General features: G+C 40.5%; 1 long non-coding RNA gene across 1 annotated transcript; it reads right to left on the reverse strand.

The window, feature by feature from the left end:
• Positions 1 to 2,203: 2,203 nt before the first annotated feature.
• On the reverse strand, positions 2,204 to 26,247 carry LOC143662387 (uncharacterized). The gene is made up of 2 exons (XR_013165326.1): positions 26,050 to 26,247; positions 2,204 to 2,358 (listed from the first exon to the last, which is right to left on the reverse strand). It is a non-coding gene; the product is annotated as an uncharacterized LOC143662387 (long non-coding RNA).
• Between the last annotated feature and the right edge of the window lie 39 nt (positions 26,248 to 26,286).

Genomic DNA, 26,286 nt, shown 5'->3' on the forward strand with positions numbered 1-26,286 from the left:
TAGCTCTGAATTTGTTGTTTCTGCTTTGGGAACATTGGCCTGCATTTACATCTGTGCTTTGTGACTCAGGGTGAGCACTGATGTATAAGAACAGATGCAGAGAGCTTTGTTTGCAATTACGCTATAAAATGGCCACCGCTGATGCATGATGTGCTAGGAGTATGAAAATTCTTGATTTTTCTCATTTGATCTTTCAGAGTTCTGGCAAGAGTCACCTCCTCTGTGCAGTTGTGTCCAACCTCTTATTGCATATCATTCTAACTCCAGCTAGTACTTAGCATGTTTGCAATATTTCTCATGACTAATTTTTTTTTATGGTTGTGCTTTATGGTTTTTTCTCTTTTGCAGATCTTATCTGTTTTTTACTCCTCATTAACCTGTAAGTCCTTGAGGATAGCGTGAAATACCTTTACTCTTTTCTTCACTCCCTGTCACAGTCTCATCAGTGCTCTGTATCCAGTGGGTATTAAGTAATTGTGGCTGATTTAGCAAATGAAATAAAGGCAGTTTGCTCTCTTAAATCAGTTGCTTTATATCTAATGATCCAAATTTTAGGAACTACTTCAAGAGACATAAGCCCTTGGGAAGCCTGAGGCATTCATATCTTTTGAAAATTATAGCTGACTGCTTAGCTTCCTGTTGCTTGCTTCCTTCTCTTTCTTTTTTATGAGGAAGTTTTATAGACTAAGTAAATTTAAGCAAATTTATGACCACTGATGCAAGCTTATAAATAGGGTATTTTAATTGAGGTCAAATCAGTGAATCAGCAAAAGATAAAATCTCTTTCCAAAAATCAGAGTAATTTATTTTTATGATGCTGTTGAGAAGAAGAGATGAAGACCTCTTTATATATGTATATGGAATTACATATATATAGTTGCCTAAATCTTAATTGTTAGTAAAGTCTAGCCTGGCCTGAATCAGAAAAATGATTGAAATGTGTTTGAGTGCTTTTGCGAGGTCAGAGTCGACCCACAGAGCAGAAGAGCGCACGACACATGATCTTTGCTCTCAACTCTTAAAAAACTTTTTATTAACAGGAATCATTTGTTGCCTGTAGAAAGGAAGCTGGCACAATTTTCAAAGAAATCCAAAGCATGTCTAATATGGGGTCAGAAACATCCCACACTCCCCCATGCAAAGCTGTTAAGATTTTCCAAAATAATAAAGACATTTTAAAGATTCCCAAGAAGCTGGGGCTTTGCTTAATTTAGAAACCACGTTTGCTTTTCAACGTTGAGCTTAACGGAATGTCTGGCAAATTATCCCATTCTTTTTGAGAAATTTTTAACATGGGTTCTTCAAGAATTCCAACTTGGGTGAAAACTAAAACAGCCCTTAAAAATTGTATTTGTTGTTTCTTTCTTTCTTCCTTTCTTTCTCTTTTTCTTTAAAGAAGTTGGTCTTTTTTATTGTTAACCAGACTCACCTGACTTGGGTGGTTATAACTTCAATGTAAGTTCCTGGCCTCTGGGATGTGCATGAACATGTCCTGTGAATAGACCAACTTCCTGCCTGGAAGTAAAGTCCCCTCTGTGGCCACAGGCTTGTGGGCTGTAAAAGCCTGATTTGTCTGCTTCCACTGAGGGTGGAATCTTGTTCTTTCAAAATCGGAAAGTCTATTTATTAATTTACAAGGAGAAATAAAGCTATCCAATGGTACAAGGCATTAATGTTCGAAGCTCACAGTCTTTTCCCTGAAATCCCATTTTGGAATAAACCTTCTTGTGATTACCATATTTTATCTTAATAAATGCTAATATATTCAATTAAGTTATAGCCCTGTCTTGGCTTGAGAGAGAGTGTATCTTTATAAAGTGTTGGCATATATCTGCTTTGGTTTAACCACATGCACCCAATTGATTTTTCAGAGTCCTCGGAGGTAGGGTACTTCATTATTGCTTCTAGTTACTACAGCCTCTTTCCAAAATTTTTGTTTTCCAAAAATAAAGAATATGCTTTTAAAATGTGTTCTTAAAAGTGGAGTAGTTAAAAAAATAATTTAAGCCTTTGCTCTTCCAAAGTTCTGAATACAGGTATACCTTGGAGATAGTATGGGTTGAGTTTCAGACCACCACAATAAAGGGAGTCACACAATTATTTTGGTTGCCAAGTGCATATAAAAGTTATGTTTATATTATGTTGTAGTCTATTAAGTGTGTAATGGCATTATGTCTAAAAATAAAAAAACAATGTACGTACCTTATTTGAAAAAGGCTTTATTGCTAAAACAAATGTTAACATCCTCTTAGCCTTCAGCACTTCACTCTCTTTGCTGGTGGAGGGTCTTGGCTGGATGTTGATGATGCTGGCTGACCATGGTGGTGATGGCTGAAGGTTGAGTGGCTATGTCATTTCCTAAAACAAGACAACAATGAAGTTTGCTGTTTCTTAGCCAAATCCTCTGGAGAACTTACTGCAGCTTCTCCATCAGCACTTGCTGCTTCACCTTGCATTTTTATGTTATGGAAATAGCTTCCTTCTTTAAACCTCATGAACTAACCTCTTGCTAGCTTCAAACTTTTCTTCTGCAGCTTCTTCATCTCTCTCAGCCTTCATAGAATTCAAGAAAATTAGAACTTTGCTTTGAATTGCGGTTCGGTTTAAGGGAATGTTATGGCTGGTTTGATCTTCTCCAGACAACCGAAACTTTATCCATATCAGCAATAGGCTGTTTTGCTTTCTTATCATCTGTGTGTTCACTGGAGTGAACTTTTAATTTCTTTCAAGACCGTTTCCTTTGCATTCACAACTTGGCTAACTATTTGGCATAAGAGACCTTGCTTTCAGCCTCTCTTGGCTTTTGAGATACTTTCCCTACTAAGCTTAATCATTTCTAGCTTGTGATTTAAAGTGAGAAATGTGCAATGCTTCCTTTCACCTGAACATTTAGAGGCCATTATGGGGTTATTAATTTGCCTAATTTCAATATTGTTGTGTCTCAGGGAATAAGGAGGCCCAATGAGAGAGAGATGGGGAATGGTCAATCATTGGAGCAGTCAGAACGCATGCAACGTTTATCAATTAAGTTTTCTGTCTTATATGGGTGCAGTTTGTGGCACCCCAAACAATAGTAACATCAAAGATCACAGATCATGGATCACCATAACAGATATAATAATAATGAAAAAGTTGAAATATTGCAAGAGTTACCAAAATGTGACACAGATACACAAAGTGAGCACATGCTATTGGAAAATGGTGCCAATAGACTTTTTGACATAGACCTTCAATTTGTAAAAAATGTAATTATCTGCAATGCACAATAAAGTGAAGTGCAGTAAAACTAGGTGTGCCTTTATTTTTAAAATTTACTGATATGCATTGATCAGTGCATCAGTCAGAAAAACAGTTCTTATTTAAAAGGTCAGGTTGTTTTAAATATTGTTTAGTTATCAAACTTATTCCTTCTATAGTTTGCTATAGTATATATCTAGCCTTATAGGAGAAGACACTTTAGTTGCACCAGTTAAAAAAATGTCATAATATTGTAAAAATTCCCCATATCTAAGATTAACAAAAGTGAGGTTCTGGGATGATGGCAGAATAGGATAGGCCAAGTTCATCCCTGCTCCAAAGAATAGCTAGAGAAATGACAGAAAAAAGACTGGGAAAGTGATTCCAGGGTATAAGTGACCTGGAAGGGTCTTCTAAACCATATAGGGAGGCCCTGGTTGAAAATGCAGAAGAATTGAGATGCAGAAAACTGGAGACCCATCCCCTAGTGCAAACAGCCTAATGTGCTCCTTTTCACATGGAGGAAATGCACAGACAGGGAGAAGCGGACAAGGAAGTAAGCCTAGCTGTGTTCATTGAACGTGCTCCCTGTGACCTGTGACTCCCCCCACATTCCGTGCACCTGAACCCCATCACCCCCTCCCACTGTGTTCCAGGCACCCCAATCCATTGCCCATGGCGTGTCCCCACCTCATACCCAAACCCTGCGCACAGGCACAAGCCTGTCTCCTGCGCAAGGGGACAGTTTTGCCCTGCCCACTCCTGAGACATGCATACTTGCATCCAGCCCCTCGACCCCCACCTCCCCCTCCTTGCCCCCGGCAGGCAGTCACCTGTGCATCCAAGCTATAGGTGCTCACTTTCATACCCAGGCCACACCCACACCCAGCCCATACAGTTGAGCAACTCTGCGTGGCCCCCTCTGAGTACAGTGTACACGTACATCAGCATCTGTGCCCCCCCCAGATGCATGCACCTGTACTTGCCCACTCACACCACGCCTCCTCAGCTCTGGGCAAGTGCTGACCTACGCATCTGGGCCACACCTGCCTCCAGCCCACAAGGCACAATCCCACCCCACTGCCCCTGAGCTCTGTGCACGTGCACACCAGGGTTTCACTCTCCAGATGCTGCACCAGCACAGAAACATCCTCCCTGCTGGGCACCCAAGTATCTGTACATGGACATTTTGACCCCTGCACCCACCCCCCTGCCCCACACATATGCACACCCTTGCCCCACTCCACGGCACAAGTGTCCTTCTCTCACAGCTGGCAGCTGCTCTCATGCACATCTGTGCCACATTTCCTCTGTCCTGCACAAGTGGGCACCCTTACCCCACCCCACCCCTGTAAATGAGGACCTGTGTCAGGGCCCCACCCATCATCACCCACCCTTGACACATGTCCTGCAACCTCCCTGACCTGTACCCTGCTCCCTCACACTTGTGCATCCACATCCCGGCCCCCCTTGTCTCCTCCCCTTGTGCAACAGACCCCCCATCTGCTTCCCGCTGGGTCCTGCCTCTGTGTCCCCCATGTAGCACTCTGCTCCTGGGTTCTAAGGACTACCTGAGCTGTACCTCACCCCAACAGCCCCCACACTGCACTTCCACAACCCTGTGACCCACAGCCCATACTCATAGGTATCAGTATAGAGTATCCAACCTGTGCAGGTACCTGCATCGCAACCCATCACCACACTGTTGTACCCCTCCTCACACCCTCCATCCTGCTCCATGTCCATCCTGCAAATGCAAACTTTAGACTACTGAGGGAAATCAATATCAAAAGTAACCCTATCAAGATATTTATATGTTGTGAAGACAACAGAAGATCACTAACCACATGAAGATGCAGACAGATAAAGCTCAGTCTAATGACCAAATTAAACACTGGAGAAGACACAGACTTTGGAACAACTAATCAAAGATGTTCATATAACTCTACTAAATAAAGGAGAGTTATATGGCTAATGACATAAAGGAGACCAAGAAGAGAATAGAAGAGCATAAAGAGGAATTTGTAAGAATAAATAGAAAAATAGCAGCAATCACAGGCATTAAAGATGTTGTAAGCCAAATAAAATTATATTAGAGACACACCACAGCAGATTTGAAGAGGCAGAAGAAAAAATAAGTGAACTAGAGGATAGGACAACTGATTTTGAACACACAAAAGAACAAATGACATAAAAGATGGAAAAAGTTGAATTGGATCTCAAGGAAATGATGGACAAAACAAATTGCACAAATAAAAGAACCATTGGTGTCCCAGAAGAAGAAAAGAGTAAAGGGCTAGGAAGATTGGTGGAGGATATAATGGGGGGAAACTTCCCAACCTTTATAAAAGACAGAAATATGCAAATCAAAGAAGCCCAATGAACTCCAAATAAAATAAATCCAAATAGCCCAACCCCAAGACACATACTAATCAGTCTGTCTAATGTTTGAGATGCAGAAAATCCTGAAAGTGGCAAGAGAAAAACAACCTATTATATAGAAGGAAAACCATGTAAGACTGAGTTCAGACTACTCAACTGGCACTATAGAGGTGAGAAGGCAGTAATATGATATATTTAAGATCCTGAAAGAGAAAGACTTCCAGCCAAGAACTCTGTACCCAGCCAAATTGTCCTTCAGAATTGAGGGAGAGATTAAAACTTCATAGACAAGTCACCTCCCCACCCCTACCGCGGGCCGGAGGGGGCCGGGGTGGGACCCAGGTAAAAAAAAAAAAACAAAAAAAAACATCACAGACAAATAAGGGCTGAGAGAATATATCCACAAGAGACTGGTTCTACAAGAAATACTAAAGGAAGTTCTGCCGGCTAAAAAAGAAAGACAGGAGAGGGAGTGTCATGGTCAGGTTCCTGTGTCAACTTGGCCAAGTGGTGGTATCTGTTTGTCTGGTTGGGCAAGTGCTGGTCTGTCTGTTGCAATGAGGACATTTCATAGAATTAAATCATGATCATGTCAGCTGCATCCACAGCTGATTCCATTTGTGGTCAGCCAAGGGGAGTGTCTTCTGCAATGAGTGATGCTTAATATAATCACTGGAAGCCTTTTTAGGAGGATTCAGAAGAGACAGGCTATCTTCCTGCTTCAGCCAATGAGCCTCTCCTGTGGAGTTTGTCCCGACCTCCATCAGAATAGTTGGCTTCACAGCCTGCCCTGAAGATTTTGGACTCTGCATTTCCACAGTTATGTGAGACACTTTTATAAATTATATATTTGTGAGTGTTTCCTATTGATTCTGTTTCTCTCGGGAACCCTAACTAATACAACTTGGTACCAGGAGTGGTTTTTAAGAAAATGAATCTTAAAAATGGGTTTTTATGAGTGGTTTTCTACTTTGACTGGGCTCAAAGGCACTAAGGACTCTGATTCCCATAATCAGAATGACACTCCCAATCCATGGAGTGAGTTTGCAAAAAAGATAGTACTGTTAATCTTCCTCCAAGCCTTCCCCAAGGAGACTGACGGCCTTTTACCAGGGTAACTGTGCTTTGGGGAAAAGGAAATGGTCAGATATTTCAGGGATTATTAGACACTGGTTCAGAAATGACATTAATTCCAGGGGACCCAAAACATCACTCTAACCCACCAGTCAGAGTGGGGGCTTATGGAGGCCAGGTGATCAATGGAGTTTTAGCTCAGACCCATCTCACAGTGGTTCCAGTGGGACCCATTCTGTAGTTATTTCTCCAGTTCCAGAATGTATAATTAGAATAGACATACTGAGCAACTGGCAGAATCCCCATATTGGCTCTCTAACTCATGCAGTGAGGGCTATTATGGTGGGAAAGGCCAAGTGGAAGCCACTAGAACTGCCCCTACCTAGCAAAATAGTAAATCACAAACAATACCGGACTCTTGGAGGCATTGCAGAGATTCCTGTCACTCTTAAGGACTTGAAGGACGCAGGGGTGGTGATTCCTACCACATCCCCATTCAACTCTCCTATTTGACCTATGCAGAAAACAGATGGGTTTTGGAGGATGACAGTGGATTATCGTAAGCTCAACCAGGTGGTAACTCCAATTGCAGCTACTGTTCCAGATGTGGTATCATTGCTTGAGCAAATCGACACATCCCCTGGTACCTGGTATGCAGTTATTGATCTGGCAAGTGATTTTTTCTCAATAGCTGTTAGTAAAGACCACCAGAAACAGTTTGCTTTCAGCAGGCAAGGTCAGCAATATACTTTCACTGTCCTACCTCAGAGGTATATCAACTCTCCAGCCCTATGTCATAATCTTGTCCGCAGGGACCTTGATCATTTCTCCCTCCCACAAGACATCACACTGGTCCATTATATTGATGACATCATGTTGATTGGACCTAGTGAGCAAGAAGTAGCAACTACTCCAGACTTACTGGTAGAGGATGGGATATAAATCCAACAAAAATACAGGGGATTTCCACCTCAGTGAAATTTCTAGGTGTCCAGTGGTGTGGGGCATGTCGAGATATCGCTTCTAAGGTGAACAGTAAGTTGCTACATCTGGCCGCTCCTTAGACCAAAAAAGAGGCACAATGCCTAGTTGATCTCTTTGGATTTTGGTGACAACATATTCCTCATTTGGGTGTGCTACTCTGGCCCATTTATCGAGTGACCAGAAAAGCTGCTAATTTTGAGTGGGGACCTGAACAAGAGGAGGCTCTGCAACAGGTCCAGGCTGCTGTACAAGCTGCTCTACCACTTGGACCATATGATCCAGCAGATCCAATGGTGCTGAAAGTGTCAGTGGCAAACAGAGATGCTGTTTGGAGCCTTTGGCAGGCCCCTATAGGAGAATCACAACACAGACCCTTAGGATTTTGGAGCAAAGCCTTACCATCTGTGGCAGATAACTACTCTCCTTTTGAGAAACAGCTTTTGGCCTGCCACTGGGCCTTAATAGAGACTGAATGTTTAATCAAGGACCACCAAGTTATCATGAGACCCGAGTTGCCTATCATGAGCTGGATGTTGTCTGACCCACCAAGCCATAAAGTTGTGCATGAGCAGCAGCACTCTATTGTAAAATGGAAATGGTATATACAAGATAGGGCCAGAGCAGGTCCTGAAGGCACAAGTAAGTTACATGAGGAAGTGGCCCAAATGCCCATGGTCTCTGCTCCTGCCACATTACCTTCTCTTTCCCAGACCAGAGCTATGGCCTGTTGGGGAGTTCCTTACAGTGAATTGACTGAGGAAGAGAAAACTTGGGCCTGGTTTACAGATGGTTCAGCACGATATGCAGGTACCACCTGAAAGTGGACAGCTATAGCACTACAACCCCTTTCTGGGGTATCCTTGAAAGACAGTGGTGGGGGGAAATCCTCCCAGTGGGCAGAAGTTCGAGCAGTGCACCTGGTTGTTCATTTTGCTTGGAAGAAGAATTGGCCAGAGGTGCGTTTGTATACTGACTCATGGGCTGTTGCTAATGGTTTGGCTGGATGGTCAGGGACTTGGAAAGACCATAATAGGAAAATTGGTGAAAAAGAGGTCTGGGGAAGAAGTATGTGGATAGACCTTTCTGAGTGGGCTAAAAACATGAAGATATTTGTGTCCCATGTGAACGTGCACCAGAGGGTGACTTCAGCAGAGGAAGGTCTTACTAATCAAGTGGATAAGATGACTCGTTCTATGGATACCAGTCAGCCTCTTTCCCCAGCAACTCCTGTCACTGCCCAATGGGCTCATGAACAAAGTGGTCATGGTAGAAGGGATGGAGGTTATGAATGGGCTCAGTAACATGGACTTCCACTCACCAAGTCTGACTTGGCTTCAGCTACTGCTGAGTGCCCAATCTGCCAGCAGCAGAGACCCACACTCAGCCCCTGATATGGCACCATTCCCCGAGGTGACCAGCCAACTGCATGATGGCAGGTTGATTACATTGGACTACTCCCTTCATGGAAGGGCAGCGATTTGTTCTGAGTGGAATAGACTCATACTCTGGATATGGGTTTGCTTTCCCTCATACAATGCTTCTACCAAAATACCATCCATGGGCTTACAGAATGCCTTATCCATCACCATGGTATTCCACACAGCATTGCTTCTGATCAAGGAACACAATTCACAGCAAATGAAGTGTGGGAATGGGCACATGATCATGGAATTCTTTGGTCTTGCCATGTTCCTCATCATCCAGAAGCAGCTGGATTGACAGAAAGGTGGAATGGCCTTTTGAAAACTCAATTACGGTGCCAACTAGGTGGTAGCACCTTGAAGGGCTGGGGTAATGTTCTCCAGGAAGCTGTATATGCTCTGAATCAGAGTCTGCTGTATGGTGCTGTTTCTCCCATAGCCAGGATCCATGGGTCCAGGAACCAAGCAGTGGAAATGGGAGTGGCACCACTCACTATTATCCCTAGTGATCCACTAGGAAAATTTTGCGTCCTGTCCCTGAGAGCCTGAGCTCTGCTGGTCTACAGGTTTTAGTTCCAAAAGGGGGAGTGCTTCCACCAGGAGAAACAACAATGATTCCATTGAACTGGAATCTAAGACTGCCACCTGGTCACTTTGGGCTACTCGTACCCCTGGATCAACAAACCAAGAAGGGGATTACATTATTGTCTGGGGTGATTGACCCTGTCTATCAGGGGGAAATAGGAATGTAGCTACACAATGGAGGTAAAGAAGAGTTTTCTTGGAATATAGGAGATCCCTTATATTTTAGTACTACCATGCCCTGTGATTAAAATCAATGGAAAATTGCAACAACCCAATCCAGGCAGGACTACCAATGGCTCTGAAACTTTAGGAATGAAGGTTTGTGTCACTGCACCAGCCAAAAAACAACAGCCAGCTGAAGTGCTTGCTGAGGATAAAGGGAACATGGAATGGGTAGTGGAAGAAGGTAGTGATAAATATGAACTATGACCACATGATCAGTTACCAAAATGAGGACTGTAATGCTGTTTCATTCATGTTGTAAGATCACCCTATTCTGGAGAGATTTAGTGTGTTTCCAGTTATATGTAGGGCAGTTGAGTATTGTTAGGTGGAAGAAAAAATGTGTCTTTTGTTGTTTTTTAATTCAGAAATTAGGTATGATTTAAGGTGATATGTATAGCTGCCAAGTTGACAAGGGGTGGACTGTCATGGTCAGGTTCTGTTTGTCTGGTTGGGCAAGTGCTGGCCTGTCGCGATGAGGACATTTCATAGAATTAAATCATGATTGCGTCAGCTGCATCCACAGCTGATTCCATTTGTGGTCAGCCAAGGGGAGTGTCTTCTGCAATGAGTGATACTTAATCTAATCACTGGAAGCCTTTTAAGGAGGATTCAGAGGAGAGAAGCTCTCTTCCTGCTTCAGCCAGCGAGTCTCTCCTGTGGAGTTCGTCCAGACCCTCTGCTCTAGTTTGCTAGCTGCCAGAATGCAATGTGCCAGAAACAGAATGGCTTTTAAAAGGGGAATTTAATAAGTTGCTAAATTACAGTTCAAAGGCTGAGAAAATGTCCCAATTAAAACAAGTCTATAGAAATGTCCAGTCAAAGGCATCCAGGGAAAGATACCTTGGTTCAAGAAGACTGATGAAGTTCAGGGTTTCTCGCTCAAATGAGAAGGCACATGGCAAACACAGTCACAGTTTCTCACATGGCTGAAATGGTATCATCAGCTACTTTTATCTCCTGGCTTCCTGTTTCATGAAGCTCCCCGGGAGATGTTTTCCTTCTTCATCTCCAAAGGTCACTGGCTAGTGGGCTCTCTGTTTCTCATGGTTATGTTGTTCTTCTTTGGCTCTCTCTGAATCTCTCATTCTCCAAAATGTTTCCTCTTTTATAGGATTCTAGAAATTTTTCAAGACCCACCCAAATGGGTGGAGACATGTCATCATCTAATCCAGCTTAACAACTAATATTGATTAAATCACATCTCCAGGAAGATGATCTGATTACAGTTTCAAACATACAGTATTGAATAGGGATTATTCTGCCTTTATGAAATGGGATTTAGATTAAAACATGGCTTTTCTAGGGGACATGCATCCTTTCAAACCAGCACACCCTCCATTGGAATCGTTGGCTTCACAGCTTGCCCTGCAGATTTTGGACTCTGTGTTCCCATGGTTATGTGAGACAGTTTGAAAAATTTTATATTTACGAGTGTTTCCTGTTAGTTCTGTTTCTCTAGAGAACCATAACTAATACAGGGAGGTCTGGAGGAGGGCACAGAATTGAAGAGTACCAGTAAGGGCAACCTAAAGGATAAAAAGAGAGAAAGGGAAAAGAATATATAGATCTGACAAACAAACTCCAAAAGATAAGACAGTGGAGTCATGTAATGCCTTTACAGTAATAACTATGAATGTTCATGGACTAAACTTACCAATGAAAAGATATACATTGGCTGAATAGATTAAGAAATATAATCTGCCTATATGCTGCTTACAAGGGACTCATTTTAGATACAAGGAAACAAATAGATTGAAAGTGAAAGGATGGAAAAAGATACTTTATGCAATCTGCAACCAAAAGAAAGCAGACAAAATATCAGACAAAATAGACTTTAAATATAAAGACATCAAAAGAGACAAAGGACACTATATATAAGTAAAAGAGACAATTAACCAAGAAGAAATAACAATCATAAACATCTATGCTCTCAATCAAGGAGATCCGAAGCACACTGGCAAAACTGAAGGGAGTGATAAATGTTTCAACAATAAAAGGAGGAGACTTCAACACACCACTCTTTTCTATAGATAGAACAATCAAACAGAGTATCAACAAAGAAATAGAGGACTTAAACAATTTAATAAATGAATTAGATCTAACAGACACATATAGGTCATTACACCCCAAAACACCAGGATATCCATTCTTCTCTAGTGCTTATGGAACATTCTCCAGGATAGAGCATATGCTGGGGCACACAGCAAGTCCTTATACATTTAAAAACATTGAAATTATTCAAAGCTTTTTCTCTGATCACAGTGGAATGAAGCTAGAAATCAATAACCACCAAAGAACAAGAACTTTCATAAATATATGGATATTAAATAATACATTCTTAAACAATGAGTGGGTCAAAGAAGAAATTGCTAGAGAAATAGGTAGCTTTTTGGAGACAAGTGAAAACAAGAACACAACTCATCAGAACTTATGGGATGCAAAAAGGTTGTGCTGAGAGGGAAATTTATTGCCCTAAATGCCTATGTTAAAAAAGAGGAAGGAGGACATTCAAATGGTCAAAAGGCAAATGAAGAGGTGCTCAACATCCCTGGCCATTAGAGAAATGCAAATCAAAACCACAATGATATCTCATCTCACACCCACCAGAATGGCCATTATCAACAAAACAGAAAATGACAAGTGCTGGAGAGGATGTGGAGAAAGAAGCACACTTATTCACTGTTGGTGGGAATGTCCAATGGTGCAACCACTGTGGAAGGCAGTCTGGCGGTTCCTCAAAAAGCTGAATATAGAACTGCCATATGACCCAGCAATACCACTGCTAGGTATCTACTCAGAGGACTTAAGGGCAAAGACACAAATGGATGCTTGCACCCCAATGTTTATATCAGCATTATTTACAATTGCAAAGAGATGGAAACAGCCAAAATGTCCATCAACAGATGAGTGGCTAAACAAACTGTGGTATATATATACGATGGAATACTATGCAGCTTTAAGACAGAATAAACTTATGAAGTATGTAACAACATGGATGGACCTTGAGAACATTATGCTGAGTGAGACTAGCCAAAAACTAAAGGACAAATACTGTATGGTCTCACTGATATGATCTGACATTAGTGAATAAACTTGGAATATGTCGTTGGTAACAGAGACCAGCAGGAGATAGAAATAGGGTAAGATATTGGGTAATTGGAACTAAAGGGATACAGACTGTGCAACAGGACTGGATACAAAAACTCAGAAATGGACAGCACAATACTACCTAACTGTAGGATAATTATGTTAAAACACTGAATGAAGCTGCATGTGAGAATGATAGAGGGAGGAGGGCTGGGGACATAAATGAAATCAGAAAGAAAGATAGATGTTAAAGATTGAGATGGTATAATCTAGGAATGCCTAGAGTGTATAATAATAGTGAGATGAACAATGTACAAATTTTAAAATGTTTTTGCATGAGGAAGAACAAAGGAATGTCATTATTGTAGGGTGCTGAAAATAGATGGTAATTAATATTTTAAAATGTCACCTTCTGTGTGAGACTAAAGCAAAAAATGTTTATTTGGTACAAAATTTATATTTTGACTAGTGCATTTCCTAATATAACTTATGTAGATAGTTTGATTGAACGCCATAAGTACTTGGAATCTCAGGTAGGACATGAGATTTTGCTGGCTTGTCCAGAGTGATGCCCCGATGAATCCCAGAGTGATTCGATCAGTGAGTGGATAAGTATTTGCAAAGCCCCCTTCAGGGAATGGTGAGAGTGGGGAGAAATTCAACTTCCCCAAGTTGAATTCTTGATATTCTCACACGCAATGTGGACAACCAAAGCTATAGGCTGAGCCCCCAGTCTTGGGGTTTGTTCATATGAAACTTAACCCCACAAAGGAAAGGTCAAGTCTACTTAAAATCTAGGCCTAAGAGTCACCCCCAAGAGAGCCTCTTTTGTTGCGCAGATGTGGCCTCTCTCTCCAGCCAACACGACAAGCAGTCTCACCACCATCCCCCTCTCTGTGTGGGACATGACTCCCAGGGGTGTGGACCTTCCTGGCAACGTGGGACAGAGATCCTGGAATGAGCTGAGACTCAGCATCAAGGGATTGAGAAAAACCCTAGAATGAGCTGAGAATTAACATCAAGGGATTGAGAGAACCTTCTCGACCAAAAGGGGGAAGAGTGAAATGAGACTAAATGTCAATGGCTGAGAGATTCCAAACAGAGTCGAGAGGTTATCCTGGAGGTTATTCTTATGCATTAAGTAGATATCACCTTGTTGTTCAAGATGTAGTGGAGAGGCTGGAGGGAACTGCCTGAAAATGTAGAGCTGTGTTCCAGTAGCCATGTTTCTTGATGATGATTGAACAATGATATAGTTTTCACAATGTGACTGTGTGATTGTGAAAACCTTGTGTCTGATGCTCCTTTTATCTACCATATCAACAGAAGAGTAGAATATATGGAATAAAAATAAATAATAGGGGGAACAAATGTTAAAGTAAATTTAGTTTGAAATGCTAGTGATAAATGAAAGCGAGGGGTAAGGGGTATGGTATGTATAATCTTATTTTTCTCTGTTATCATTTTATTTCTTTTTCTGTTGTCTTTTTATTTCTTTTTCTAAATCGATGCAAATGTTCTAAGAAATGATGAATATGCAACTATGTGATGATATTAAGAATTACTGATTATATATGTAGAATGGAATGATATCTTAATGTTTTGTTTGTTGTTTATTTTTTAAATTAATAAATAAAAAAAAAGGAAAGAGAAAAAATCATGCACTTAACTGCTCACCAGGAGGAACTTGAGAAAGAATAGCAAACCATCCCCAAAACAAGTAGAAGAAAAGAAATAGCAAAGATTAAAGCAGAGTTAAATGAGTGGGAGAACAAAAGAACAATAGAAAGAATCAACACAACCAAAAGTTGGCTCTTTGAGAAAAAAAATTGATGCCACTAGCAAGGCTGACAAAGAAAAAAAGAGAGAAAGGATGCAGATAAACAAAATCAGAAATGATAAGGGGGTCAATGCCATAGACCCTGAAGAAATAAAAAAAAAAAACATGAGATACTATGAACAACTATACGCCAACAAACTAGACAGCTTAAATGAAATGGACAAATTTCTGGAAATACACAAACACTGATTCAGGAAATACACTGACTCAGGAAGAAACAGAAGATCTCAACAAACCAATCACAAGTAACGAGATTCAATCAGTCATCAAAAATCTTCCTAGAAAGAAAAGCCCAGGGCCAGATGGCTTCATGGGGGAATTTTATCAAACATTCCAAAAAGAACTAACATCAATCCTGTTCAAACTTTTCCAAAAAATTGGGGCAAAATGAACACTACCAAACTTATTTTATGTCGGTAACATCACTTTAATACGAAAACCAGGTAAAGATGCTATAAGAAAGGAAAACTACAGACCAATCTCCCTAATGAACACAGATGCAAAAATTCTCAACAAAATATTAGCAAATTGAATCCAACAGCACATTAAAATAATTATACACCGCAGCCCAAGTGGGGTTTATACCAAGAATGCAAGGATGGCTCAACACAAGCAAATCAATACAGCACATTAACAAATTGAAAGTTAAAAATAATATGATCATCTCAATTGATACTAAAAAACATTCAACAAAATTCAACATCCTTTTCTGATAAAAACACTTTGAAAGATAGGAATCAAAGGTTACTTCCTCAAAAAGATAAAAGACATAGCCAGCATCATATTCAATGGTGAGAGACTGAAAGCCTTACCCCCTAAGATCAGAGGATGCCCTCTGTCACCACTATTATTCAGCATTGTATTAGAAATTCTAGCGGGAGCAATCAGGCAGGAAAAAGAAATAAAAGGCATCCAAATTGGAAAGGAATAAGTAAAACTTTCATTATTTGCAGATGACATGATACTATACTTGGAAAATCTTGAGACATCTACAGCAAAGTTACTTGAGCTAATAAATAAATTCAGCAAGTTTTTTTGCTGAACCAGCAAGGTTTTTTGTAACCTTGGTTACAAAAACCAAGCAAGGCAGGTTATAAAATTAATGTGCAAAAATCAGTAATGTTTCTGTACACAAGCACTGACTTAACTGAGGAGTCAATTAAGGAGAATATTCTGTTCAAAAATAGCAACTAAAAGAATCAAATATCTAGGAATGAACTTATCTAGGGATGTAAAGGACTCGCACACAGAGAACTACATAACATTGCTAAAAGAAATCAAGCAAGTTCTAAATAGGTGGGAAGACATTCCTGGCTCATGGATAGGAAGGTTAAATGTAGTTAAGATATCAATTCTACCAAAATTGATCTACAATGCAGTACCAATCAAAATCCCAACAACCTACTTTGAAGACTGGGAAAAGCTAGTTACCAAATTCATCTGGAAGGGAAAGAGACCCCAAATAGCTCACAGCATCTTAGTAAAGAAGAATAAATTGGGACGATTAACACTCCCCAATTTTAAAACATATTACAAAGACACAGTGGTCAAAACAGCATGGTACTGACACAAAGATAGAAGTATTGACCAATGGAATCAAATCGAGAGCACAGAAATAGACCACCAAATCTATGGTAAACTGATCTTCGACAAGATCCCCAAATCCACGGAACTGGGACAAAATAGTCTCTTCAATAAATGGGCAAGGGAGAACTGGATATCTTTTGGAATAACCAAAAGAATGAAAGAGGACGCTTACCTTACACCCTATATAAAAATTAAGGCAAATTGGATCAAACACATTAATATAAGAGCCAATACCATAAAACCTCTAGAAGAAAATGTAGGGAGACATCTTCAAGACCTAGTAATAGCGGGTAGCTTCATAAACTTTACACCGAAAGCACAAGCAACAAAAGAAAAAATAGATAGATGGGAATTCCTCAAAATCAAATGCTTTTATGCCTCAAAAGACTGTCAAAAAAGGTGAAGAGGCAGCCAACTCAATGAGAGAAAACATTTGGAAACCACATATCAGATAAAGGTTTGATATTCTGTATACATAAAGAAATCATACAACTCAACAACAAAAGAACAAGCAACCCCATTATAAAGCAGGCTAAAGATATGAATAGACATTTTACTGAAGAGCAAATGCAGATGACTAAAAAGCACATGAAGAGATGCTCATTCTCATTAGCTATAAGGGAAAGCAGATCAAGACTACAGTGAGACACTGCCTCACACCTATAAGAATGGCAGCTATTAAATAAACAGGAAATAACAAATGTTGGAGAAGATGTGAAGAAATTGGGACACTTACGCACTGCTGGTGGGAATGTATAATGGTACAGCCGCTATGGAAGACAGTCTGGCATTTCCTCAGAAAACTAAATACTGAGTTGTCCTATGACTCTGCAATACCACTGCTCAGTATATACCCAGAAGAGCTGAAAGCAGTGACACAAACAGAGATTTGCACACCGATGTTCATAACACTATTTACAATCGTCAAAAGATGGAAAGAATCCAAGTGCCCATCAGCAGATGAGTGTATTAGTAAAATGTGGTACACACATACAATGGAATATTATGCAGTGGTAAGACAAAATGACATCCTGAAGCACATGACAAGATGGTTGAGTCTTGAGGACGTAATGCTGAGTGAAATAAGCCAGAAACAAAAGGATACATACTGTGTGATTCCAGTTTTATGACCATGATAAATGTAAAATCAGAAGCTTAAAATACAGAATATAGGGACTTAGAGATACACAGAAGCTTGAGATGGGTGAATAGTTAGCTAAAGAAGTTGAACTTACACGTAAGGGAATAGATAGAAGTGAAAGCAGTTCACTAGTGGACCTATAAGTAATAGTATAGGTCAATAGTATATATTGAAAGTGAACATGATTGAAAGGGGTTGTGAAAACTTATGTGTCCTACCAATTAACACTACAAATATAAATGAGTTCTTGAATGAACTACTGCAAAGGTATGAATCTTGTACAAAGAGTGTATAATTTGGGGGCATGGGGGGAAATTCTATTGCATGTTATGGGCCATGTTTAACAGGGAAATATAAATAGTACCACAGCAATACCAGGGGTACATGATGGGGTAGGGACAAGAGTTAGCGGGAGGTTTGGATTTTCTAGTTTGTGAAGGTGTGTTTATTGGTTATCTTTCTCTTGGGAACAATGAAATTATCTAAAATTGAGAGTGTTGATGGACTGTTGACTTTGGACATTATACCTGAGGCCCAGTAGATAGAGGTGGCTGAAAGATGCACTGACTGAGAAGTACATTGGAGAACAATGCTGTAAACATATGATCAAACATGGTGTAGCTACAAAAAAAGGAATGAAGTTGTGAGGTATTCAACAATGTGAATGAAGCTGTGGGACATTTGGTGAAGTAAAATAAACTAGAAACAAAAGAGCAAATATTGCGTGATCTCATTTAGAAAATACTTAAGAAAACTGGGACATAAATTGTAAGCTCTTACAGCAGTCACATTTAGTCCACAGTGATAATTATTTCTGGATTTTGAGGGGCTGTTTTATGTATGTATTACCTGATATTTAGAGATAAGGAAGAAGTTGATCAGGTCAGGATTAAAGTAATTCAGAATACAGGGGTAAGGAAGACATTGCCTGTATTTTAGAACTTCACCTACTCCCTTTAAGACCAAAGGAAGATAGTTTTATTACATCCAGAAACTAGGTTTTATGTAGCACAAAATCTAATTCAGCCTGTCTGGATATGTCATTTAAGCAATCCAAACACAGGGAGCCAAGAATAGAAATGAGAGCCTTTAATCCTGTAAAGCTTAATGTAATGCCTGGATATATCCCAGAGTATATTAAGCAGATAATCAAAAATATTGGCAAAGTCTGTTGAGGGATGGGAGAAAAATTACGGAACTATTAAACTTTACTACCGGCGAAACCCCGGATACTGTGCCAGCACACTGTGTCCCTAACACCCAGGCCAATAGGTTAAGCCCTTGATCTTGAGGCTTGCTCTTGTGAAGCTTATGTATGTAGCGGAGAAGCTTTGCCTACGTATAGGTATCCCTAAGAGTTACTTCAGAGGACCTCTTTTGTTGCTCAGATGTGGCCTTTCTCTCTCTAAGTGCTACTCTGTAAGTGAAACCATTGCCCTCCCCTCTACATGGGACGTGACATCCAGGGATGAAAGTCTCCCTGGCGGCCTGGGAGATGACTCCTAAGGATGAGCCTGGCCCTAGCACCATGGGGTCAACAATGCCATCCTGACCAAAAGGAGGAAAAGGGGTACAACGAATAAGGTGTCAGTGGCTGAGGGAGTTCAGATAGAATTGAGAGGCTACACTGGAGGTCACTCTTACACGTGCTTCAGGTAGACATTGCTACTTATTATAACTTGCCCACCTCCAACCAAAGCTATTCCTGCCAATCCTAAAGAATACCTAGGGCATTATATACGATTCTACAAAGGTTCCATGCAGTTGGGTAATTTTCCAGAACCTTACAACCTCTAGATGGGTCCCTGGACCAAATAAGTCCTGATAACTTGAGGGGTCAGCCTGTCCAGGCCTTAACTAGTTCTATCCCCCTATCTCATATTAACAGCCCCTTCCAACATGGAAAGTTAGAATGGGCATATACCAAATACCCTTAAAGAATGGGAGAAATACCAAAGGTGATGGTGGAGTTATACAGAGAAGGTCAGGTTTAACAAATGAGAATGAGTGCTGAGTCATTATATTGATATTTCTTTTAGTCTCCAGTACCTTAGAGCAGCTAGAAATAAAAATCTAAAATTATAGATTTATAACCCATACCAAATTCTAAAATCTGTTCTACAACTAATTGTTGCCATGTACTTTGAAATTTCTTACTTTTATGTATATATGTTATTTAAAGAGAAAGAGGAGTATAACAGAGAAGATAGATTTAACAAATGAGTGTGACTTCTGAATCATTATACTGATATTTCTGTGTCTTGGAGCAGCTAGAAGGAAAAACAAAAAATTGTGGAACTATAACCCATGCCAAACTTTAATATCTGTTCTATTTTTAGAATCTGTTCTATTAACTACTTGTTAAAATGTACTTAGAAATTTATTGCTTTTTTGTTTATATGTTATATTTCACAATAAAAAATGTTTATAAAAAATGAGTGATAGTAAAATTATATTGCTACTTAAATTGACCAATATATGTATTTAAGAAATATCCTGGGGGACTCAAATGATTAGGTGGCTACATCGTTTTGGGAATCTGTACACCAGGAGTTGAATAACCATTTTATCACTGATTTGCTTGGCAATCATGGCAAGATAAGTGTTTTCCAATCCTTGTGAAAGGCAAAAAATATATATTGGCATCATTTAAAAAAACCAACACAAATGCAATAAAAATATAAGGAAATTTCAAAGTAAAAAAAAATGTCTTTGCAGTTGATGGCATCCCTTAGAGGTGGTGGCCTTGTGCAGTGCACGAACTGACCCATACTGCGTTGAAGCCTGGACTATAGTACAGGTTGTGAAGGGGAAACAAGGCAGGTAGCGTGGATGGGTCCAACATTAGAGAAATGCTGACTGTTAGATAACACTGATAGCAAAAAGAGAAGAGAATTTGGAGGCCGAGGGAACCTACTTGAAATACCTGTACTGCCATTGTGTGTGGACATGAGCCAGCTTCCTCTCTGGTCTTTACTTTTTATATTGGAGGCACTAACATGAAGAATAACAGTAATAACCTATGTAAATCATGAAAAAACAGGCACATGGCAGGTACTTAAATGCAAAGACTTTTTGTTTAAAGAAATGGGGTTTATTGAACGTTTTAGAAGAGGGGAATGACCTGATTAGACTTGGGTTTTAGAAAAATAATTTTTGCCGTGGCTTGAAGATAGATTAGAAGCAGACTTGTGTAAAATCCCAGATTTAAAAAATCTTTACGATGTATTCTAAACACTTATAGCAAGAACTGAGAAAGGATGGAAGGCCTGAAGAATTTACTTCTGAGGTGGAGGTATGCAGTTAAAGATCCTGGTGCCCTTTTCATTTTAACCATCTTCAAGTGTACAATTCAGTGGCATCAATTAATTTGCAAAGTTCTTCTACTCTCACCACCTTATATCACCAGACTTTTTCATCACTCTAAACAGAAACTCTGTACCCATTAAGCAGTAACTCCCCAATTCGCAGCCCCGACCTCTGTCAATTTTTAATTTACTTTCTGTTTCTATGAATTTGCTTATTCTAGATATTTCATGTAACTGGAATCATATGATATTTGTCCTTTTATGTTTGTATAACACTCTACATTATCTTTTCAAGTTCATCCATGTTGTAGAATGTGTCAGAACTTCATTACTTTTTACAGCTGAATAATATTCCACTGAGTAAGGATGTACCACACTCTGTTTGTCCAGTCATCTGTCAATGTTCACTTGGGTTGCTTCCACATTTTGGCTGCTGTGAATAATGCTGCTATGAATATTGGTGAACAATATCTGTTTGAGTTCCTGCTTTCAATTCTTTGGGGACAGAAACCCAAGGGTGGAATTGCCAGGTTATATAGTAATTCTATGTTTAAGTTACTTGCTGCCCTTTCTTACCCCCCTTCTTTAGTTGGGATATTCCCTTTCTCCTCAGCTGCTGTGAGCATTGGCTGCTAATGGCTGCACCCTTCTCCTCTTGCCAATGACTGACTGACATGGAGGTGCCTCAAAGAGGGACCAACTCTGTGGAGACAATATGTGCCCAGAGCCCTATGAGACCAGGTGAGACCATCTCCTCTTGTAGCATGTTTCCCTCCCAGTCCTGCTTCAACCCCTTTATCCTAAGAGCCTCCTCAATACCTTAAGATGTCCTTAAGAACCCCTGATTCGAGCTCTTCTAGGTGAACTCTAAAGGGAAAGACTTTGGCAATAAAATTAGCTGCAAGGGGGTGGAGGAAAGAAGAATCAAAGGCAGCCCTTGGGGCTCTTGCTTCATCCAAGACCCTCCATAAACCTCCTGCTTGGTTGGTCCTTTCTCTATAATGGGATACACGGTGAGTGGTTTCTCTGAACATTTGCCAAAAAGTGTTCTCTCCCATCGGTACAGGAAAATGCTAATATTGATTGCTCACTTGATCTCTCTAAGTTTTCTCTAAAGTATTAGGTTATTTTACACTTGCAGTTTTACAACTGAAAGATTGCTTCAGCAAAGTCGCAAAGGACAGCATTATGTACAACAAATATTTTGACTAGTTGAGGAAATGCAGATTAAGATTGAATTAACGTGCATTGAATTTATAGTCCAAGAAAGATCATATGGGTTCATAAAATATATGTATCATGGATGTTTTTTAGAACCTTATATTTGCCCAGCTAAACTATTTTTAAATATATATGTTTGATATGAAAGGTTTTGCTTTTAAACAGAAAAAGATTGGCCTTGGTTTTTTTTCATAAAGTGAGCTCTCAATAGTTCTGTAAGTTTAGCATATAGTAAAGTTATGAAATGGATCACGTTTATTTTTGGTGGAAACAATGGAATGTATGGGGAAAAGAAAGAAAGAAAAGTGGACCTTAAAATTAAGTGAAATGCCAGAGACCCAAGTTCGATTCCTGGAGCCTGCCCATGTAAAACACACACACACACACACACACACACACACACACACACACACATGCGCGCACACACACATGCGCACACACACACAAACAAAAAACAAATCAAGTGAAATGCAAATTTATGAAGATCTTTTGAAGTGACATTGATAAATGGTTTCATGACTAGCTGTATGTTGCGATAATATAAATGAGGAACAGAGGAATTATTTGGGAATGAATTGATAAAACTAAAATCATTAGCAAAGAAGGGCTCATTTATTAGAGGGATCAAAGCAATCTAAGAAAGGTCTGAGAATGGCTCTAAAAACCTTTAAATTCTTTGGTATTTATGATAGTAATGAAAGGGGGCAGGGGTAGATATTTCACCAAGTATCCTTATGTTAAACGACTAAAGGAATTGTTTGCAGCCTCTGACAACATTTTGTTCAGCTATTTAGGAAAATATTTACATTAAGCAGTCTCTTTTAAAGAATCTTTAGAGAACTAAAATGTCATAGGACAAGTGGTTTCAGTGATAAGCTTTCAAGTGTTAATCAAAAGCCCCAGCTTGAGAAAGTTACTGTGGGAGTCTTCTAAACTCAGACTCGGGTTGATCACACCTCCAAATCTGTCCATTCGTCTCTATTACCATTTCCATTTCTTTTGCTCCAGCTCTCACCTGGCTTGTTATGACATCCACCTGAGGGCCTTCTCTCTATGTCCTGCCAACATAGCCTACTTACTGCAACCCAGTTATGATCCTTTGGGTGCAGCATTTATAACATTCTTAAAAACTTGACCAGTTTAGGATTTCCTATACAACGTGGTCCAAACTCAGCCTGTTCCTAATTTGATTAGGAACATATCATCCCTCTCCAAAAAAAAAAGAAGGAAAAAAAAAAACAGCTATGTGATGTGCACACGGTGATCACACAGCTAGCAGCTTCCTGTCTCTGTTGTCATTATAAAGAAAAATAGGAGTCTGCACTAAGGTTCTGTAGGTCAAAATATATTGCCCATACACAGAGTTTTGCTCACTGTCCTGGGACAGGAATATGCTTTGTACATTTTTACATTCCTCCCTTGCTTAAACTGCCATCATACCCTTAATTCCCCACGTTCTAGCCTGGAATGTTCTACCACCATAGTCTGAGCAGATCCAAATTCTGGTCCCCACAGGGTCCATCTCAAACCTACACACAGACCTCAGAGCCCTCCCATTCAACTCCCTGGACTGGACATCAGATGCTGCCTTGAAGAGTCAATTGGCTCATGTCTTGATAGTTCAGAAAGTTTGAAGGGACCCAAGTAGCACCCAGGCCAAGAACTTTTTCCTGCTCCCATTTACCACAAAAGCACATTGCTTTACATGTGTTGTTTAACACCAACATTTAAAGACTGAGAATTCATATCTTTTGTTCTCGTAAACAAGCGGTACAAGGTTAACTGAAGTGGCCAGAAATTAGCCTTTATGAAATGGAATTCTAAACTAATCGAAGTAGAGTTGATAAAGAGGGGCTCTCTAGGGCTGTTTCTCTTCCAGCATCTTGAGTTTTCATCAACTTTCGTTTTTCGCTGGTAGAGTTGGTTCACTAGCAATTTAGCAAGTTTGTGGTGATTCCACAGAAAGAAAAACTGCAATCTGAAACATGCGGGTTCCGAAATTCACAATTAATAGGATATTTCAGAAAGTCTTAGATGCAATTAAAGACTTTTTTTTTTACTGTCATTGCAAGTGAGAGCTTTAAGATGATCTTGGATTGTATATGTGACAATGTTACTGTAAAATAAAGCACCATTGTCAAGGCCAAGAACTCCTCAGAGACTATGGAGGACTGTAGGGTGACTGGAGAGAGTCCAAGAAAAGCTGCAACCTCCCGATTGTATTTAAGTTTAGCACACTCCTGATTTTATTTAAGTTTAGCACAGCACACAGATCTGCCAAGGGCTTTAAAGTAAGGTAAATGCAAACTCCATTCTCAGGTTCTGCTACTAAATTGTGGGGCCTCGGGCAGGTTACCTTCCCTGCACTTTATTTTATGGTCTGGCCTGAGCCTCCCCCTGCCACTGTGATGGTTAATTTCCTGCGTCAGTTTGGCTGGGTATGGTGTCCACTTGGTTGGTGAAATAGTGTCCTAGCTGTTACTGTGGAGGTACTTTTAGATGGGATTAGCCTCTACAATCAGTGGACTTTAAGTAAGAGAGATGACCCTCCAGAATCTGGGTGGGCCTCATCCAATCAGTGGGAGGCCTTAAAAAGCAAGCACAGAAGTCTCCCTGGTGGCATGGGAGTTGACTCCCAGGGATGATTCCGGCCCTGGCACTGTGGGATTAACAATTCCATCCTGACCAAAAGGGGGAAAAGAAGTGTAACTAATAAAGTATCAGTGGCTGAAGAGTTCAAATAGAGTCAAGAGGCTACTCTGGAGGTCACTCTTACGCAAGCTTCAGTTAGACATTTCTACCTATCATAACTTGCCAAACATCAAACAAAACCATTCCTGCCAATCCTAAAGCACACTTAGGGCAATATATAAGATTCTATAAAGGTTCCATGCACTAGGGTAACTTTTCAGAAACCTACAACCTCCAGATGGGTCCCTGGACCAGATAAGTCCTGAAGGGCCCAGCCTCTCAAGAACATCAGCTAGTTTCATCTCCCTACCCCATATTGTTGACAGCTCCTTCCAACATGAAAAAATTAGAATGGCCATAGCCCAAATACCCCTAAAGAGTGGGACAGAAAGATCAAAGGTGATGATGGAGTTATAAAGAGAAGGTAGGGTTTGACAAACAAATATGATTGTTGAATCATTAAACTGATATTTCTTTTAGTCTCCGATATCTTAGAGCAGCTAGAAGTAAAAACCTAAAATTGTGGATTTGTAACCCATACCAGACTTTGAAATCTGTTCTACAACTATGTTGTGCTGTGCTTTGAAATTTATTGCTTCTTTGTATATATGTTATTTTTCATACACACAAAAAAGTCGACTGTGATGATAAAAAAAGTATTCCTCCCAGCCTCAGCTAGAAGGAAAAATCTGACAGGATGGTATGGTAGCTCATGACAAACTCTGGGATCTGTCCTATAACTACTTGTTAAAGAGTGCTTTGAAAACTATTGCTTTGTTCTTTCTTTGCTTTGTATATATGTTATACAATAAAAACAGTTAAAAAGAAAAAGAAAAACAAGCACAGAGGCTTCCAGGATCAAAAGAATTTCTGCCTCAGACATCATCAACTTCAGTCCGCCAGCTTCCTTTAAGGAATGCGGACTCAATACTTCAATACTTCAACATCTTCAGTACTCCCTTTATCAGAGTTTGCAGCCCGTGGCCTGCCCCAATTGGGACGGTTGAGTGAGCCAATTAGTTGTAATAAACCTCTCTGTGTTCTATCAAAGGACAGAGCACAGAATTAAACCGCGAGCAGGCCCTGGGCAGGTGCACAGGTTCTGCGCGCAGGAAGCCGGCCCTGAAGCTCGCAGAAAGCCGGCCCTGAAGCTCGCAGAAGCGACTGTCAGAACGCACCTATACCTCCAGCGCCCAGCACAGCTAACATTTACCGCTCGCTGTCACCTGTCCCCGACATAAGGACCGGATCTGGAATTGCGCTCACCATGGATTCCACCGTGAGGCCCAAACTACAAAGTGGTAGTTTCGCCTCTAGGCAGCTGTCCTGGGCGGGAGGAGAGTCTGCAGAGGTTGAGAGTCCTGCTCACGCCCCAGGGCGCGTCTCGGCAGCAGAGGGCGGTCCAGCAGCGCCACTTGGCCGCAGTTTGGTCGGATTCCAGGGAGCGCGGCCGCCTCCAGATTCCCCCGCCTCCCGGGTGAGGACGCGTTGCCCAGGAGACGG

Source organism: Tamandua tetradactyla, chromosome 2 (assembly GCF_023851605.1).
Source record: "Tamandua tetradactyla isolate mTamTet1 chromosome 2, mTamTet1.pri, whole genome shotgun sequence".
NCBI classification, from domain to species: domain Eukaryota; kingdom Metazoa; phylum Chordata; class Mammalia; order Pilosa; family Myrmecophagidae; genus Tamandua; species Tamandua tetradactyla.